At 38.2% G+C, this 14356-nt stretch overlaps 1 protein-coding gene across 2 annotated transcripts in view; it reads right to left on the bottom strand.

Moving 5' to 3' along the window:
- The window catches only part of Wdp (Leucine rich repeat protein windpipe), a 38960-nt gene that overhangs the window by 4221 nt on the left and 20383 nt on the right, over nucleotides 1–14356 (bottom strand). Inside the window, exon 2 of one of the 2 annotated variants that reach the window (XM_076447471.1) lies at nucleotides 2559–2609. The exons of the other annotated variant lie outside the window; for it this stretch is intronic. The gene's annotated coding sequence lies outside the window, so the exon portion shown is untranslated. The remainder of the gene's footprint in view (nucleotides 1–2558; nucleotides 2610–14356) is intronic. 2 annotated transcript variants of the gene reach the window in all.

Raw genomic sequence — 14356 nt, 5'->3', positions numbered from 1 at the left:
AGAAAATTCGAAAAATCGTTACGGCCGAACCCTAATGGTCACCTAAACGTGACTCACCACGTGTTTAGATTCTAAACGTGAGCGAAACAAGAAATCCATCTGCTCCAAAATTAACGATCCTTCCCCGAGGAATCCGAGGTCGAGTAGGTTCGCGCCCGTTGAAAATATAACGACGAGGAATATATAGAGGGGTCTTTTTCGTGGCTTTAAATGTCAATTTCGACCGCTAAAACAGCGTCCCGATTGTTCTAAAGATAGACAGATAACTCGAGCGAAGCCGGCCACTTTCGGCCACGTTATTTGCATTATTTTGCATACTTTCCGCGGTGCCGGTGTCAGGTGACGTCACACCGGTGATTTCCATATACATACACACATGGCGGCGGTCTTCCGATAAAAGAGAGAAACAGACGGCTTGTTCCACGCGTGCACAGCTTTCGCGAGAAACGTACGAGCATTGAACTCTCCTGATCGATCGTAATCACGCTTGCATGCAGTTTGCGACTGCAACTGCACACATCGCGTCTCCGTTACGTGTCCTGAAAAGTCTAAGATTGTCCGACGCCGAGGAAAAATTCCTTTTGTTGTACACACCGGTGAATAATAATTTAGACAATCTTTGTGACGCAACGATAAAGACGAAGGTAATTCATCTCCTTAGTATCCGCGAGTCGGCCGTTTTGCAATACGGAATTTATTGCTCTGTTAAAGGATTATGTAAACGTATCAGATTGTATAGCAGATATGCAAGCACTTCGTGAAAATCTGTGGTGTATAATCTTTTTGTTATGTTACTATTGTTACGCCAAAGGCTGTAAGCAGATTTTCAACGTAATTGTACTCTTATCTTATTGACAGACTGCGGATCTTTACGTAAAATAAAGATTGTAAGAGACTGGAGCTAAGCAACGTTGTTATCATTTCTTTCATAATGTTAGCAAGGTGAAAGTAATACACTGATATGTATTTTAAAATTTTGTCAATCCTCTTACTGTTTTAAATTGCATCTACTCATTTTCGTTATAAATTCATAAAATCAACAGCCTGTTTCTGAACAATGAACAGTGTAATTAGCTCGTGAATGTAGATAAGGAATTATAATTTAACTATGTTTGAGATTCATAATATTTCTTATGTAATGTATTGCTGAATTTGATTTTCTTAATCAAATGTATTCAATAAACATTTTTGAGTGAACGTTAATAATAATCGATAAATTAAAATGTTTCAAATAATCAATGTATTGTATTCTATGGAGAAACTCAACAAAAATGTTATTTAAAATATTTGAATGCATATTTTGAATTTGTGTGGGCAACAAAATATTGTATGACGTTAATAGTCTTCTATGGAAACGATAAATATTGATTCATTACGAATACAGAAATTCCTTTCCCCAAACAAGTAATGAAAAATTAATTTAAACTTTATGAAAGCGATAAATGTTGGCTGATAATGAATGTAGAAATTCGTTTTCGTCTAAAAAAAAATGGTTAAAAAACGTTAAATTTTGTGAAGACGATAAATGTTGGCCTACAATGAATTCCGAAGTGCTTTATATCTCCTGTCAAGTTACAAAGAATAATTTAAATTTCGTGACAGTTTCTACTAGCAAATTAAGATTACATCGTGTGAAAGCAGCAAATGTAGGTTTGTAACGAATACAGAAAAGTTAGATCTTATAAAAACGATAAATTACAACGAATACGAAAATTCTACTTCTCTAAACGAGTTATTAAAATATAATGTTAAATTTTGTAAAAATTACAAATTGCTTACAATGAAAATTCAAAGATTCTTCTGCTCCTAAAAAATTGTTATAAACAATATCTGTTGGCTTACAACGCATCTATAAATCCTTTTTCTCGACACAAATTATTAATAAATATAAACGTGGATTTACAATGAGTACGAAACTCCTGTATCTTGGAAAACATTACTAAATAATTGAAGTGAAAGCGACAAACAAATATAATCTTGTAATGACACCGATTCTTCTTTTCTCCGGAAAATGCCAAACAATAATCGAAACATCGTGGAAGCGGTTGCACAATAAATCGTATTTCTCTCTTCTAAATATAGCAACTGCGAAGTTTGCGCTGCTATACAGCCACAACGAAGTAAAAGAGAAACAGCCGCCGCAGGTGATACAGGGATACGAGTTAATCACGTTAAACCGTGTCACCGGAATTTTTCTCTTGTTCATCAAGTAGTTCCATCGCGGCGAGCTCGGTGCGACGCGTGCAGACACGCATGTGTCTCCGTCGCACAACGGAGACATCTCTGACGAGTTCTGCGCCTAATTTGCAAACAGACGCAACGGTTAATAGGGCTTAAGTAGTTGCGTACTGCGCAAAGCAGTCTCGGAGTGTTTTGCCGGATCGCGTGGGTGGAGGCAGGTCATGGCCAATGAGCGCGAGAAAGATTTTCAGTCGCAATCTGCGATTCCTTCCTCGTGGTAACAAGAGTAACGAACACCTGCCTCGCCGATTCTAGACTCGATTGCTTCCACAGTTGGCGAAGTCGATCGTAAAAGCAGTTGCTCATTAAATACTTACGGCTCGTTCGATCAGACGTGGATTTCAACAGTGTCGCAATTTTGGGCGCATCTGTAACGCAAAAGACGTACGTGTGTTTACATGAACTTTGCGCAATGCAGTGAATATTATACTACGGATCTAGATAAAAGTCTGCTCTATCGCGTGGTACAGTTCGATTTTCTGCTGGTCCCTTATTTTTTTAGATAAATTCAAAAATATCGTTAGAAATTGGTGCAAAAATAGTGTCTCTCCGTCTTTAATGATCGTTTAAGCATGTTTGAACAATCATAATGTATTAATATTGGATATCACTGTATTCGGGAAAGTCTAAGGAATCTTTTTCTGTAAAGATTAATTCAATACCTTTTATAATAACATCACAATATTTGTTCAAAGTTGAAAAATATGTCATTTTTTGAAACTCAATTCTTGCAAAAAATGTACTTCTAGAAGAAAAATTAAGGACAGATTCGGAATCAGCTCGAAAAACTAAAAAATTTGAAAAAAGTTGAAATAAGTCACGATATACTACATTATATGTATTCATTTATAATATATCGTTGAAGTATTCATTATATAAATTAATTCCAGCGATAATGTGTGCTTTTTCCACTGGCAATAAAATCTTGAAGAGATTCATGTAAATTTCTAATAAATTATATAAAATTCAAACGATATACTTAAGAATTGATGGAAAATGAAAAGAATTCATTTTAGAAAAACATGCGATTAGTATCAAATCGAAAAATCTGATAAATGATTCCACGCGTTCCGGTTAAATAATATCGGCATAAATAAAGTCGAAATTAAGCACGATTCGATGCTACTGTCGAAGACGATAAATAATTTATAAGTATTCCAGACAAGAGAGAAATAACGCGAAATAGGTATTTCATAACTAATGGCCCCCTTAGGCAATGGCAAGTTACAGTGTAAAACCGTGTAGTAAGTGAAAGTAGCTGTCTCATACAAATCCGCGAGCAGTTATTACTGGATAATTACAATTACCAAACGACACCCCAGTTTCTTTCGGTTCCGACCGACCACGTGCCATCGCGTTTATCAATTTTACGGTAACGCGCGCGGCCGGTCGTTGTTACCTGTTCTTTTCGAGTTCAAAGAACACCGCCATTAACCCCGAAACAGTGCCATATATTGCACCGCGAGATACCATTATACGTGGGAAAGAAACTCTCTTTTTTTCCCTCTCTTAATAACTGTGTAACCTACTTTGGTCACAGATTATTCGGAATTGTAGCATGTAGAACTTTTGGTGCGACATAGCGGATTAGCTCAGCGAAACCAATATGGCGGCGCCCTTCCCGGTCAAAAACGCTCGAAATCGCTCTACTTTACATGCGTACAACTTTCGAACGAGTGAACTCCACGCTTTAGAACTTACATTTTTGGAGTTCTCTCGTCAAGACCTACAGGATTATATACAAATAAAAAACTTTAAAAAACTAGGGAGCACTGGCGCGCGGAGTGGGGATCGCTGAACGCGATGACATACTACCGAGTGTCGCGCGACGAGGTGTGACGGTTAATATTAAATTTTTTTATTTCTTGAACGCAAAGTTTTCTTTTAATTTGTTTTTTAATATCGCATTGTCATCCAGTTCTGAGCTACGTTTAAAGATTCAAGTCTCTAGCTCATCGGGAAGTGGTTTAAAATTCGATTGCAAGATTTGACGCATACAACAACGACAACTCGGCAAGCTAATTGAGAAAGTGAAAATTGTTTGGTCCCAGAAAGTGAAGTTCAGATATTTTTTGATTGATTTATAATTCAAGTAATGCTTGACGCTTCGCAAGGAAGGGGTAAAATCGGAATTACGCGGAAGCAAAACGCCCGTTGCGCGTCGTCGTCCGTTCTCGAGGACACCGAAGGTAAAAACGTTGTCGAGCGTGATCGTCGGTTTTCCCGCGAGAGGACACGGTTTTATCCATTTTTGGAAGCAAAAAGCGTGACACCAGCGGCCCGTAGAAGTCACGAATCCGCGATGGATCCCGGAATGAGACAACAGAAGGACAAGGGGGGCTGACAATAGACCCTGACAGAGCCGACCAGGAAATTCGAAGTTGTAAAGAAGCTAGCAACGAGAGACGTACACACGCCAGCTTTGGTCATGGCTCGGCTTTTTGCCGGTTGCATGCTTAACGGTACCATCGCGGCCTCGTGGTCCAGTTGACCACGTGCTTCTAAAAGAGCCAGCGATTCCAGAAGTCGTTTCAGGAGGTCGTGTACCTTTCAGTACGAGGAAGTATCCCTGAAATCTCCTCTCTTGGAACCGACAGAAAAAGATCGTTGAATTTCCTGGCCGGGGAAGATACGCCGGATTCTTTCGTTTCTTGCGGTTCATACATTTCTGATCCGCGAAGACCCCCAGGCATTCAAGTGTCAATTCCATTAAGCCGCTGTTTGCTCTACGCCGAAGCATTTTGCTGTACAGTTGGGCCCTACCATGTCCGAATTAACGCTGGGACAAAATGTGTGTTCCCGATAACGGAATTTTTATTAAACCTCACTTATTTAAATCGAAATCGGGATGCTTGCTTGGCGAGAGTATACTTCATTTTGGATGGTTCTTGTAAATGTATTATCTGGCAATGTCCAGAATATGATTCAGAACGAGGCCACTTGTTTGAACTGCTCCGAGCAATTTGTAAATACTACCCTCCCTGCATTATTAATAATTTTCTAAGCCTGCGAGAAATTACAGCGCTGTTTATTTTTAACTTCGTCAAAAAATTTAAGATTAGGATTTAGCGTCTACTGTTTATATTAATTTAATTTTATACAGCGATATATACTTCATTATTATTTGTAAAGTGTTATACTAATGTATGCTGTATAAACCAAACGAACCAAAAGAAATCAGGAAACTTCACGATTTCTGTAGTCTTCGTCCGAAATCTTTTTGACTGCTAAATCACATATATTCTTTCGACATAAGTAACTGTGGTAGAATTACATGTTTCTCGTGACTCGAATCATCGAAGTGCTACTACAAGCTAATAGAATGAGATTTTAGCAGAAAAGAAGAAATAATAAATTATTGATATAATATCGACATGTACATTAACGAGATAAACATTCGTTGTTTCTGGACACGTATGACTGAAGGATAAACAATCTGAATATTCTGAATTAACACGCGATTCCAATAAAAATAAAGGTAAACCGTTGTGTACACGATAAAAAATATCGCAGTGCAAGATTGTCCAGAAATAGTACGTCTATCAAGTGTTGTTTGCTGAAAGTGTGAAGAACATTTAATCAGTGACATATTTATTCCGAGGTCATCGACAAATTCGAGACGCTCAACTAACACAACTCACTTGAGTTCTACCGAAAATTCGTTATCATTATTATAATTCTTTGTTTATTAATTGTTAAGGGGACACTACACTTTCTCGGGGCGGAAAAATCGACTTTTTAGAAAGTATCCTATTGGAAAGCATAATATCATATTTGAATAATATCCTCTGAAAATTTCAGAGGAACCATTTACCCGAAAGGTTTGAAATCTTAATATGTTCTTCTGCACAACAATAGCACCAGCACAGAGTAGAATAAATAAGATTGGTTAATTTTTTCCTCCATTTTTAACGTTACTTTTACGAAGAAAATGCTATTTTTGTACTTATACATAGTGCGTAAATGCTGTACAAGATGATAACACAATCTACATATAATAGCACTTTGTAAACCTTAGGAAATGCCACTTACATCAAACACAGGGTCTGTGCAAATTTGTTCACAGATAACGCAACGATTTAATCGAACAAAAATGGTAGCCGGCCAAATCCATAACGGTAATTTTAAAAATTTGCTTTGCGGGCAGTGTAACAAGCGCCAAACAAAATTGAAATTCCTCGGCATACGGAGATTCGTGGCATAAGCAACGCAGTGATTCAATCGAACAAAAATGGTGCCCAGAAATTTTCTGACAATCATCGGTACGGTGGAAATCCATTATATGGCGGTGTAGCTACAAGCTGAAGTGAAGGCAATAATGATCTGGAAGGATCGCGAGAGGTACCATTTTCCCATTAAACGGCCTTCCGTCGCGTAAATCAAACACACATCCCCGCGTGCAACGGTGTTCCTCGTCGTTGATGGAACAAAGTGCATTATACCTCGACCAAGAAAAAGGAAAGCACCGAACGGGTTCGTGGAATGGTTAAGCGGACGTTACACGCAACATAATTGCAAAATAGCAATCCGCAATATCCATTTGCAGAAGGTGTTCCATCTATCCGAGGTGTACCGCGGGAGCTCGGAGCCACGACAGGACACCGACGGCGTGAAACGCGATGAGAAGGTCTAGAAGAAGAAGATGAAGAAGAGGAGGAGGAGGAAAAGACGAAGAAGGAGTAGACGAAAAAGAAAAAGAAGAGGAGGGAAAAAGGAAGGGCAGAAGCGGAACCGAGGAAAAAGGAAAGCGGCGCGAGAGAATGCGGGCTCGAATATGTCAGGGGAAAAAGAGAGTAGTGAAAGAGACAGAAACAAAGAAAAAGAGGGGGAGAGAGACGGAGAGAGCAAAAGAGACAAAACAGGCCACACAGGGAGAGTGTCTTAACCACACAGGTATCGCGGTATCGATGGCAGCCGGTCGTGCGAAACGATTAGCAAACCGTAACGCACCAGAAATCAGGTTCGGTGTATATACGTCGGGACAGGTCAATCAACTCTAAATAATCGCGAATAATGAGCTATACTCGCTTCTCTAACGAGGCCTTTCTATCTACTTATCGATCGCCGCTCTCGATCTTGCCGAAGACGCGCGCAAAACAGCCATTCAACTTCTTGATAGCTTCTGTTCGAAACATGGACCACAGAACTTTTCCGGAACAAGTCTTCATGGTTCAGCTCCAAAAAGAAGATTCAGGAATAAATGAAATGATCTGGCTGCCATCTGGAATGTTCTTATTTAGCATAGAGTAATACTTAGACCGTGGATTTTTGTGCAAAATACATATTTTCTGCATCAATTTCCAGGAACAGGGACCAACTATTTTAATTTGTGCTACCTCCATCGTGTCACGAAGCATGACTTTTGGCTTGAATAATTTTTATTGTAAAATGTGCTTCAATAAACGAATGAACACCCGGTGAAAACATTTTTACGACGTCACTAATTATGAGATCAAAAATTAGAAACAAGTGATGTAGAGTCGTCCAGTAGTTCTAACGTGAATAAAAAGTAATTTTGAGGAGACGTCACCTCTACCATTTATTTCTGAATAAAGTATCATCTCACATTTGCTATCCGACCGAGCCAAGCAGTAACGACATCGATAACCAATATCCCAGGAAAATGCTCGCGTGTTTCAGTGAACAATGCTTATTAAGACACAATGACATTCTTATGTGCTCGATAAAGGGGTCATTTACCTTAGTCGATCCTGCTTCGTGAAGCTGAATTGACGCAGATGGTGAATTGTACGGACGCGTTTATACGGAACACATTCATGAACGTGGCACGCTGCTCGCTCAAGAAAAAACGAAGTTCAGGCGAGTTCGTCTTTTTACAAAATAACGTTCGAGCAGACTGCTAGGCGACTTTAACAGTTAAACGGATGAAACTTCGGATAGAGAGATCTGCGATGGCAGATTGCTGGACAGTAACACTGATCGAATATGATAACGTCATTGTAGGCAAGGAGAACGAGATGGAAGTTGACAAGAAGGAAATGGCAGATGACATTCTTAAGCATTACGAGGGTCTTATGAAAATCTAGGTTAATAATATTAGGTTGGGGAAAAAGAAATCCATTATTTTTACGTTATCTCAAGCGGAGAAATAATGGATTTCTTTTTCCCCAATTATAATTGGGGAAATTCTTCATCCCTAATTTTTTATCCCCAAATAATATTAAATAATATTAGTAAGGCTGATTATTCAAATAATTTTCGATTCTCCGTGTGACTAATATAGCAGCGTTCCGATTGATACTCTGCACCACTTTATATCTTCCGCCATTAGTAACTGTAATCTGTAAATCTCATCTCTAAAGCGCCATGCTGCATCTAACCGCGGCATTAATCAACATAGGAGAATCATCAGTCACACGTGCTGGATGCGCTGGGAATATTGAAATTTTTTTGAAAATCCCAGAATGTCTTAATTTACTAGGCACTTAATAATAGTAATACATTGAAGTCGGCTGATTGCTGGAGTGTAAGCGACATTAGCACCCTCGATCTTTCAGGCAGCCGGCAACTAGTAATCAACTTATTTCAGCGAAATAAATCGACAAATCACTATAGCATTTGCAATTTAAACGCGCAATCTTCGGTGGGCCTTCAGTGAGGAATATTTTTATTGAAATTCTGCACATTTATTAGGTTATGTATTTATTCAATAACGGGAAAAACAAGAGTAAAACACGTCTTTACGATTTGAATGTAACATAATAGTAAGAACAAACAACCAACGGTTTTATAAACAACCTGAAATAAACTGTAATTGAATCGATCGTTCTTTGTGTGGAAGAATAGATTCATTTTGATTAAAATTAAATCTATTATTGAATGACCAAGTCCAACATTTGTTGCTTAGGATTAGGGAAACCCAGAAAAACCTAATCAGACCATTCAAGCATTTTATTATAACATTATAATAATAATTAAACGAACAAGACTATATGTATATACATAGAAGAAGCTCCAAATAACATTTTCATAAAGGAAAAAGTTACTTCAAATGGCTTTGGGAATCACCCTTGTCAAGGAAATACAACTTGAGTGTTATTTTCACCAATGTTTCGCGGACAATTTTTATTTCACGTAAAATCAGGTTGTAAAAGCAGACGATTTCATGTAAAAAAGTAAAAAATCGGCATGATTTGTTTTATATAAGACAGCGATGAAACGTTATCGCTTATATTTGCTTCGCATAAACAGTGATAATGACGGAGTAGTATCAATTTCATTATACATCGGTTTTATCAGTTACTGCTGTATCAATTTATACGAAGTTGCATTGCAAAGCATTGATAAACGAGTGGCTCGTTTGATCCATATAATTCAATTAAAGTTGTATCGAACGACATACCGCGCGATTGCATTCGATTCTAACAAAACAGAACCACGAGAACGCGCGAACCTGCTGCATTTACATATTTGTCTTCTGGCCTGCCCGGCTTTCATAGGTATGCACCTAAATTGTGCACTCTACAACTGAATCAATATCTAAATCGAGAACGGTGATGTTACCTATGATTAGATTCGAGACTTACATATGTTTACGAATTGCGTGCATGCTAAATTCCGAAACGAATATACAGTCCCACAAAAGTTGTACTTCCTTGAAAGGGGTGATTCCCGAGGTGATTTGAGGCAACTTTTCCCTTCACGAGAATGTTCTCCGCGGCTCTGTTCAAGAGTTATCAACGGAAAACACGGACCAATCAGAGCGCAGCTACAGCTGAGCGAGGTGTCGCCATTGGCTGAGCCGGGCTCGTTCGCAGAAGCCGAATTGATTGAGCCGGAGAACAGTTTCGGAAAGGAAAAAGTGACTTGAGAAATGACCTCAGAAATCAGTCCATTTAAGTAAATCGAACATTTTTGGAACACCCTGTACAGCGCGAACAAGCTACTATGTATTTCGCAACATCGGATCATTACGAATTGCTACAAAGTATTCAGCAGAATTTCCAGATAACTTCTTGTCCATTTCGCAACGTCGCTTCTTATCTGCCGCGACTTCTGTCCCTGGCAAGATCAAAGTAGGAAGTAGCAGTTCTTAGCTTTTCGCTTCCTTTTGCGCGTGTCGCGGATGAATTAGGATAATCTCACGGCAGCATCAGTTATTAATTTTACGATTATCGTTCAGCTTTGACAGGTAGTTTGCGATACAATGAAAAAACAGTCCCGTTATCGGGACGGGAACTGGTTTCCCGCAACTGATGAAAGCACGCACACCAGCCGGCGACGCCATTTGCCGGCGTTAAGACTGTGGACGCTTCACGGCGCGCACCGTTTCTATGTATAAAATAGGTGGAATTGATTCAACAATTTTCACATGTCATGAAATTGGTGAAAACTGGGTCTATTCGCAAGCTAATACTTGATCGAGATTGTCTCGCGTGTCAATGCCACGTTCAAAATGAATGTCCTGCCGATGAAAAATCGATGTAGATTATTTGTTTATACAGGGTGGGGCGTTATAAACAGGTCACCTGAATAACTTGGCATCGAGGCGCTCATAATCTGATGTTACTAGTTCTTTTATAGGTGGAGACATCGAGGAGATATGAAGGTCAACTCCGTTTTATTTACATTTTTGTACGGTGTCTCAAGACGAATTCCTCTGACCTGTTGTGAAGATCATTCAAGGTCACTCAAGGTCAACTGTGATAGAAAATAAATCGTCTCAAAGCACTCTTGAAGAAGTTTTGTGTCTTCTCTGTTTGTTGGGACACCGCGCTTGTAATTATAATACTTATAACTAGACTGCGGATCATTATGCATTTATGAAGAAATTGGCTGGGTGAAATATACGACAGTAAAAGATTCGAAAAATTCAAGAATACTGTAATGTTGTTTTTAATCATCGAAGTATTCGAAGAGTGCTTTGAGATAATTTATTTTCTATTGCAATTGACAATATGTTACCTTGAATGACCTACATAATAGGTCCTTGAAACACTGTACCAGAATGTGAATAAAAAACCATAACGTTCAATTTAGGAAAACCGAGTTGACTTTCATATCTCCTTGACGACTCCACCTACAAAAAATTAGTAATGTCAGATTACGAGCGCCTCGATACCAAGTAAGTTTGGGGTCTGATGCATTTTCTTCTATCTTTAAAAGCAAACGAGGGTCCCTGGCCCCACCCTGTTTATGTTCAGAGTCATGGTTCATATAGTTTCTATTCAGAGAAAAAAGGCTTCATCAATTTTGGAGAAAATAAGAATTTCACCTCTGGTCAGCTTCTCAAGGTGAAACTGTGGCGGCGAGTTGACTGACACTCGTTCTCGCGAGATACTTGAACTGCTTCGATCACACGCTTCGGTGTTCCGAAAATAATCCCCTATTGACTAACAATGAAAGCAATTAAGACCGATATCTCGCCACTGACATACATTTCGACGCGAAACAAAAAGCACAAACGCCACGCACGTCGCGACGAGACGACAGAGCGAGAGAGAGAGAGACGAGGCGTGTCTCTCGTTAGACACTTCTGTCGATTTACTGGTCGATCATTATACAGGGTGAGCTTAAAGTACAGTGATGAGACGATGTAGTCCTTGATTTCTTGATAATGTAGAAAAGGATAGCGAGTAAACAAAATATTGATCTGGTGGGAAAACTCTTTTGTTTATAATTATTCCTTTATGAAACGTTTATCGACATATTCGCGAAATATTTCTGATTTAAATGACTGCAAACACGATACAATTTGGACCATAGTTGCCTGTTTAATCTACGATAGTGTAGTAGAGCCTCTATTATCCGAACCAATCAGTGGAACATCAGTATTCAGATAATAGAACAATTTCCTAGCTACAGTGTTGCATATAGATCGCTTTCGATTGAACTACATATTCGGATAAAGGAGAATTCAAATGTCGGTTCGGATATCCGAGGTTCTAATGTATCCTGAATTAAATAAGTTAATATGCTCAGAATTATTTGAATCAGAAAAATGTGACAAATATGTTGGTAAAAGCTTCATATAACATAATTAAAATTAAGTTTCGTCACTGGATTATTATTATTATTATATTCGAGTTAAAGTGAAAGATATTACACGTTTTACGACACGTATAAACGCGTTTATCATCAGCGATGTAAATATTATGGCAATATTATGCTTTATCGAACACGCTGTTAAAAATAGAGATACAGCAGTAATCAATTACCATGAACAACATGTACTTATACGTTCCTCCAAAATGTAAGATAATAAAATTACACAGATAAAAAATTTATTATTCGATACAAAAAAAATTTCATATAAGAAAATTAAACCGATTTCGAAAAAACACACTAAAAAAATGCACTAAAGATTTACAATTAATTTATGTGAATACACACGAACTTAAATATAATCTTTTCGGAGGCGGCGCGAAATTGAAAATTTTCCAATTGACAGATGATTATGATTTTATTGGAATATGATGGACTTGGAAATCAGTACGTGGGTTTAAAAACCGCACAGAATGAAGAAATGCAAAATTTGTTTTCAAGGGACCAATCGGGAAACATACCTTACAAAATGCAAAAGGTTTCGTCCTGATTGGTCCATCCATCTCGGGGTAATCGGTGAACATTACATACATAGAAAAAAAGGCACATACAGATCGAATTGAGTTACCTCCTCCTTTTTCGAAGTCGGTTAATAAACTAATGTCAAACGTTAAGACATTACAAAAGATTCGAAGCATCTCAAATCCATTAAATCGACACACACGTTATAATTCCTTATACACATTGCGTATCTATGAGCGTGCTAGTTTCTTGCACGTGCAGAACCAAAGTATATCAATGTTACAACGTGGAAAACGTGTTAAGTGTCCTTCAACGCTGACACTGATTAGTAATATCGTTTGACAAAAGAATATAGGCCATAAACTCTTCGTAACACGGAGGTCAACATGATTTAAGGATGTTCTGGACGTTCTTCAACTATTTATAATTTATACAGCCTGTGGCGGGACGGGCGGTACAATCGAGCAGGGGCTGATACTACATGTGAAAATAAGTCGAAAAAAAGGGATAACATTTTTTCGTTTGACGCGCCGCGTTTTCGAGAAGATAGACTTTAAGGATGTTCTGGAGGTACAATGGGAGACAAAAGTACAAGAAATTCGAAATCCATCAATATATTGGCAATGAAAGCCATTCGTGAGTATATTTTGCATACTTTTGTACACTTTTTTTTACACTGTTGTCGCGTTTCCATGCTAGTGAGATGACAACACGATTTTGACGTTTTAATTGTTAACTGTTTAGTGAATCCTACTAAATTTTGAACATAATTAATTACATAATTTTTACTATATAAATACAGAAAACCTGGAGTTTCTAGTTGCGTTTTTTCAAGGTTTAAATAGGGTTTCAAGTGGAATTTTATGAATTCTCCATAAGAAGACGTGCTAGAATGTGCAAACTTTAACTTGCTATAATTCTTAAACGGTGCAGTTAATCGGACCCAAACTTTGGTAATTGCATTAATTTAGTAAGAATTATATCTTGTCAAATTTTCAACAATTTTGTTGCGTTTTTATATACCTCCAGAGCATCCTTAAACACCGAGGTCCCTTATCCTTCTCGGAACAAGTCAATTTTAAGATCATTGCGCGATTATGTTCAATCGTCCGGTCGACCTTCAACCTTCGTTTTCTCGCTTAGAAGAAAAAGCAGGGAGTGAAGCGAGTATTCCTCCTCTGTTGGCTTTGTAAATTTGCCTGGCAACGATATCTTGTTATTCAACATCCTTCTCAAAAGACTTACCGAGATACAGCGAATCAAGTAATCAGTTTTGACACACTTAATCCTTGCGCACGGAATAATTTCACTCGAACAAGACCGTTTGTTCTTAATCACAACGAAAGCTACGATAAGATAAAATAAATTAAACGCCGAGAATGTTATTTATATTGCAATCGAGTTGTAAATGAGTTTTCCTCTGCACTCTTGGTCCGATCTCATTCGCGTAATAATAATTTCACGATTACAGAGAGTGTGAACATTGAAATTGGTCACAATCTCCCTTTAGAGTAGTATTGAGAGTTCGCGAACTTTTCTCTACTTAAAATTGATTGCAATTTATCTCCTAATTTGTCCCGAAGACATC

The sequence above is a fragment of the Lasioglossum baleicum genome, chromosome 3 (genome assembly GCF_051020765.1).
Source record: "Lasioglossum baleicum chromosome 3, iyLasBale1, whole genome shotgun sequence".
Classification (NCBI taxonomy): domain Eukaryota; kingdom Metazoa; phylum Arthropoda; class Insecta; order Hymenoptera; family Halictidae; genus Lasioglossum; species Lasioglossum baleicum.
The sequence above is the reverse complement of the archived record's forward strand: the minus strand, read 5'-3'. Positions and strand labels throughout refer to the sequence as shown.